Source organism: Hordeum vulgare, chromosome 4H (assembly GCF_904849725.1).
Source record: "Hordeum vulgare subsp. vulgare chromosome 4H, MorexV3_pseudomolecules_assembly, whole genome shotgun sequence".
In the NCBI taxonomy this organism is placed as follows: Eukaryota; Viridiplantae; Streptophyta; class Magnoliopsida; order Poales; family Poaceae; genus Hordeum; species Hordeum vulgare.
This window is the reverse complement of record NC_058521.1, coordinates 295442305-295448745: the sequence shown is the minus strand read 5'-3', so window position 1 is coordinate 295448745 and position 6441 is coordinate 295442305.

Here is a 6441-nt window from a genome sequence, read left to right as displayed (position 1 = left end):
TGGTCCCCAGCGGTAGTACCGCTGGCTGGCGGTAGTACCGCCCCTGGTCAGCGGTAGTACCGCTCCAGGAGCTTAGTACCGCCTGCCTAGCGGTTGTTCGTGGACGGACCTTTTTGCGAAGACTTTCTTGGCGGTGGTAGTGCTTTTGCACTACCCGGGGCCCAGCGGTAGTACCGCTGGAATGCAAGCGGTAGTACCGCTGCAACCAGCGGTAGTACCGCCCCTGGTCAGCGGTAGTACCACTAGAGTGCCAGCGGTAGTACCGCTGCAGGCAGCGGTAGTACAGCTGGAGCTCGGGCAAAGAGTGGGAAAACGGTTGGATTCCCCCCCACTATATAAAGGGTTCTTCTAGCTGTGGAACCTCATCTCTTACCTCCCCAAGCTCCATTGTTGCTCCATAATCTCAAAAGTGCCCGATCTCTCTCCCTAGCCAATCAAACTTGTTGATTCTTTAGGGATTGGTTGACAAGGCCTAGATCCACACTTCCACCAAGAGAAAAGTTGATTCCCCCACCAATCCCTTGCGGATCTTGTTACTCTTGGGTGTTTGAGCATCCTAGACGGTTGAGGTCACCTCGAAGCCATATTCCATTGTGGTGAAGCTTCGTGGTCTAGTTGGGAGCCTCCAAGCTTTGTGTGGAGTTTGCCCCAACCTTGTTTGTAAGGGTTCGGTCGCCGCCTTCAAGGGCACCTATAGGGGAATCACGGTACCTTGCATCGTGCGAGGGCGTGAGGAGAATACGGTGGCCTTAGTGGCTTATTGGGGAGCAATGTGCCTCCACACCGCTCCAACGGAGACGTACTTCCTGTCAAAGGGAAGGAACTTCGGTAACACATCCTCGTCTCCATCGGTTCCACTTGTGGTTATCTCTAACATTTACTTTGTGTATGCTTATATTGTTGACTATATCTTACTTGTCTTAATAGCTGTCGTTGTTAGCTCCATTAGGGTTCACCTCATTGTCATTATATTTGTGAGCCTATATGTTGTTTACCTTAACTTGCTAAGATTACTTAAAAAGTGGTCGTTGTCTATTCACCCTCCCCCTCTAGTCAACCATATCGATCCTTTCAAACTTGCCAACTGTGTGCGTAACCGTGACTGTCTCTTTCGTGAGTTCCTTCTCCGATGGAGGACACGGTGGGGTTATGTCTGACGTAGGTAGGTGTTCAGGATCATTCATTTGATCATCTGTAGTTCACGTCCGCTATGCGTAGATCTTCCCCCTCTTACTTCTTGTACTCGTAAGTTAGCCACCAAATATATGCTTAGCCGCTGCTGCAACCTCACCACTTATCCATACCTCACCCATTAAGCTTTGCTAGTCTTGATACCTTTGGAAATGAGATTCCTGAGTCCCCTGTGGCTCACAGATTACTACAACACCAGTTGCAGGTACAGGTAAAGGTCACTTAACGCGAGCGTGTTGATTGTTCATTTGGAGTTGCTTCTTCTTCTTCTTCTTCATCGATCTAGGATGGGTTCCAGGCCAGCAGCCTGGGATAGCAAGGATGGACATCTTTCTTTTTTTGTCGTTTATTTTTGTCCGTAGTCGGACCCTGCTCTTACTCTTGATGTTTAAGTAATGTACTGATGTGACTCTGATGTAGCTTGTGGCGAGTGTAAGCCAACTCTATATATATACCTCTTCTTTTCAGTACATGTACTTGTATTGATATCCATTCTTGCGACACGACGAGATGCGCTTCTATCCCTGACAAGGCCTTCGGGTCATATTGAGGATAGGGTCGTATCTTGGGCGTGACAAGTTGGTATCAGAGCCAGGTTCCGACCTAGGAGCCCCCTTGATTGATCGAACTTGGCCGAGTCGAGTCTAGTGAAAAACTATTTTGAGTCTAGTTATAAATCGGAGAGTAGGATTCTTTTTTCTCCTCTTCTATGCTCTGGTGAGGAATCTTGACGTAATAATTTACGCTACTCCTCTTCCCACTCAAAATTTTTTTAGGATCACACGGATATTTTTGGAATCTATATGATGCCGATGTGACGGAGTTCTGTCTTGGTGCCTCCTGTCTGACTTGATTTTCTTCCGGGGAGTTGAGCTCTAGGGGATTCTTGAGCACATCGTTATCATTCAGATTTCTTAAGTATCTCAGAACGAAGGATGTTCGTAATTGCTTCAATACTAGTAGTGGGGAGATAACCCCGATGTCCCCAGTACTGGTGCAGATTGTTCGGGAGTACTGCCATACTTTGTATCGTTGTGATCACGAGGGTCTGTTGTAGATGAAGGTCCGAGATTCTGGTTGTGCGTTGACGGATGTGATTCAGGTGACGGGTTAGTATAGGAGTTGAGTGAATATTACTCCTTGTATCCGTGTACCAGATTGCATGACCAGACATTTCGGGAATTCATAGGTGGGAATTCAAGTAGTTGCTTATAGGACAATCTTCCAACAAATGCATGATGTTAGGTTGGGGTTCGACATCTAGTGGATTCGTTTGTTCACGGTTGACTTACAACGGTATACGTTGTGTCTTAAAGAGTCCTTGTAGCTTGCTACGACTCGGGGACGCTTCGTATGTTGGGTGCACTGCCTTGCACTTGATGGCTACTATAAGAATCGAGCCCGTGCGATCCTGTCCACGAAAATATCGGACGAAATCTTTCTCATGAGTTTGTTCTGGCTTGTTTCGTAAGTCTCACCCGTTATTCCGTTGGAATATGGTAATTCAAGTTCCTTCGATGTCAAGTGGTGATTTCAGATCTTTCCTAAGAGGTGTTCTCATATTTTTATGGGAATGCAAATTCTTTGCTCAATCAATTGTCATATCAATTCTTGTCAACCGGAGTCGTCATGTTATTTCTTTTTCAACCTGTTTGTCTCTCTTCAAGTAATTCTATCCTTTCCAATTTTTGCAAGATCATTCTCTCATTTTATTCCGGAGTTCAGCTCATCTGTCCCATGTTGTCTTTGTTTTTCCCTCCCTCCCACCCCTTTCTTCGGTGATTCAATTTTCATCCAAGAGTTTTCTTTTCATTGTGCTTCCGCTGTGTGTTATTTTCTCTCTTACCCGGTGATTCATTGTGAAGATTCTCAGGAGTTCTAGTGCATCATTCCTTCAATCTGGTTATCTTTCTCCGGTGAATTTAATTCAGTTGTCTGGATTCATCATATCCTTTTTATCCTTGTAATTCTTTCCGATGTTGGAAATTGTTATGAGTCTATCTTGCTATTCATTCCTCTTTTTCCTATCCGGAGTACTGAAGATATCTCTGAGTTTCGAGTTTTCAATTCTTTTATTTATTTCGAGTTCTCAACCTCATCTAGTTCTCTTCATACCGGTGCAATATCTCTCGTTCTAGCAATCTTTTCTAACGGTGGTTACTTTGAGTGGGCCCATAACCCACATGTTGCTTTCCCAGGATCTTATATAGCTCTGTAATTTTTCCCGGAGTTCATTAATTCTTTTCAACTATGACGTGAGTATGAATTTCATCAGTCATATCCCTTCTCCAAGATCTATTCGAATTAATTCTCATATTGGTTCAACCTTTCATTCTTCTTTATCCCGGAGTGTCTCATTAACTTTTGGTGGTGTTGTTCTCGTCATCATTCTCAACTTGCAAATTCGAAGGAGTGTTTCTCTCAGTCTTTTTCCATTCTTGTGAAGATTGTCATCTCAGCTTCGCGTTATCCTCTCATTTGTTGTCAATTCGTTCGTCTCTCAATTATTCCGGTGCCTTGTTCTAGTTTTCTCTCAGGTGGCTCATGATCTCTTCATTCTCATGTATCTCCATTCATTCATGGTTGCCTCGTTCATTTCAATTCTCACCGGTGTTTCTTGCAACAATTCTTCTGGTTTGTGCTTATATCTCTCCTCAATCTTTTCAGAAGAATGAGTTGTATGCTAGATCCGTTGCTTGTCATCAATTTAATTTGATGAAGGATGAGCATAACATAATTCTTATTCTTGTTTTTCCTTCTTCTAAGAGATTTCAATTATTCTTCCGGAGTGGCTCTTGATATCAATTCCTTTTCTCAAGTTCTATCAAGTTTCTCTCTGTGAGGCTTCATCTAAATTTTGGCAAGGTCATAATCTTATTCCTTCTACCTTCATATCTTTGCATCATTCATTTGTATACGGAGGTCCTTCATGGTGGTTCTTCAAGGTTTCAATCCTTTATCAAATGTTCTTCAAGATTCTTGTTGGAGAACCTCAAGTATCCTTTCTCTTGCATTTATATGTGCAGTTGTTCTTCCTTTATCCTTTGAGGTGGTATTATAGCATTCTTGTTAGTGTAGGAGCCTCGAAGAGTTTTCCTTTCAAGGATGAGATAATTAAACCCACCGATTCTATGGTGTTGAGATATTTCAACCCATGATTTCTTCATTGAGCTATCTTGGTTTGGATTTCACCTAAATCTTTTCCTATGGATTGTTGCTATCATGGTGCTTGTCATTAATCCAAGTTCTCAATGTATCCTCTTGGGGTAAGAAATTGTTCATATCTTGTTTCTCCCAATCAATCCTTGTTTCTGTTAGTGGATGGTTGTCACTTCATTAGTTTGAAAGGTTCCCATAAGCCCACTACCATCTTGTTCTTTTCGTTGTTGTTTTTCCAACAACTTCGTCCAATTCTTCTTGCAAGGATGCTTGCCAAGTTCATTGGAGTTAATAGTTATCATTCTCTGTTCATTCTCTTCTTCCGTATGAGCTAGTTCCTATTCTTTTGTTCCGGAGGCATTGTGTTGTTGCTCTTTTGGGTCTATCATCTTGTTCTGTCAAGATCATGGTGTTGCCTTGCTCTATTTAATTTTTTGTTATGTATATTGTCTAATACTCTCTTCTTATCGAATTTTTTGTCCCATTTTCCTACCGAAGTGCTGCCGAAATTTTCCGTGAATTCTTACTTCTTTCTTATATCATTCCTCATCGCTTTGCAACCTTCAAGGATCGTTGGTTTCACTCGTTTGTCAAAGAAGCGACTAAATTTCACCTCTTGTTCTTTCTCATCCTCTCCCCCTTTCATTCTTGGATCTCGGGGCGAGATCCTCTTGCAGTGTAGGAGAGTTGTGACAGCCCGAGACCGACGTTCCAGAAGATTCCCCTCTCTTTCCGTTTTTGTCGTGTGTCTATTTTTATTTGTCGCATCATCATCGCATCATGCGCATCATCTGCATTGCATCCGCATCTCCGTTGCCGCCCGTTTTTAAAACTTGCATCCGTTAGTAGTTGTCGGTTCTCGTCGTTGTCTGTTCTGAGCCCGACCGCACGCGCACGCGCACGCGGCACCGTCGAAACCCTGTTTTTAAAGTGTGCGTAAAACTTTCTCTGATTGGATTGAGATTTGACACGCGGTGTTATTTTAATATAGATAGGCCGCCTGTCAAATTTCGTCGCGATCGGAGTCCGTGTGGTACCTGAACGCTCGTCCGTAGCGGCACCGTATTCGGTCTACCGTCGGATGTCTTTCGGTGTGTTATGAATCGTTGCCGCGCCGCCCGTTTTCCCTCTCGTCTCCGGATAACCACTCTCCACAGCCCACTAGTTCCACCTAGCCACTCCCTCTATTCGTGGTCATGGGATCGCGATCGGACGGACGAGGTCCACCCCATCCGAGACCAACCCTATAAAAGTAATCCCCCTAGAGAGAGCCCTCTCACTTCCCTAGGGTTTCCCCTAGACAATTTTTGCAACCACCCCTTATGAAAACCCACCTGCTAGGCCTAACCCTCTAAATCCCGCAGCCAAAACCCTCTAACCAAATCTGGCCATTGGATTGGTATCTAATGGCTCAGAATAGACCCAAATCCCACCTACCGCACAATGTCCACCCAAGTGGACAATGTCCGGGCGACTAGAGGGGATTTCCCATGCTCACAGTTCCTCCCATGCCCGAGACGCTCCTGCCCGCCGCCGACCGCAGCCCCGCCTGGCCGATCCCACACCCGTGAGCCGCCTCGGCGCCTCCCTCGGCCCCGCGCCGTTCCTAGTCGCAACCGTGTCGGAGGAGCCGGCCGCCGCGCTCGCCGGAGTAGCGGGATGCGCCGCCTTCCACCATGACCGGCCGCCGACGAGCTTCGCCGGGGCCTTTGCCTCGCCATCCGGTGGCTGCGAGTCGCCGGATTCCGTCGCCCCCCAAGACTCCGTGCAGATCCGGCGCAGTCTGGTGCCGCCGCCCTCTTCCGGCAAGCTATTGCCGTCGCTCGCATCCCGACCGGGAGCAGAGCGGACGAGCACAGTGTCCTGCATGGACTCCCCGCCTTGACTGCTCGGCTGGGCCCCGAGCCGGCCCAGCTCGAGCGCCTCATCGCGCCTCCCCGAGGCCCAGCTTCGGCCTCCCCCAAGGCCCACTCCACCACTATTGCGCCAGGCCGGCCCGCAAGGTGAGAATTCCCCCCGAGACACTATTCCACGCCCAGGCAGTTGATAACTATCTCGCGCCCGTGTTTTGTAGGCCCGATTGGTGGATTT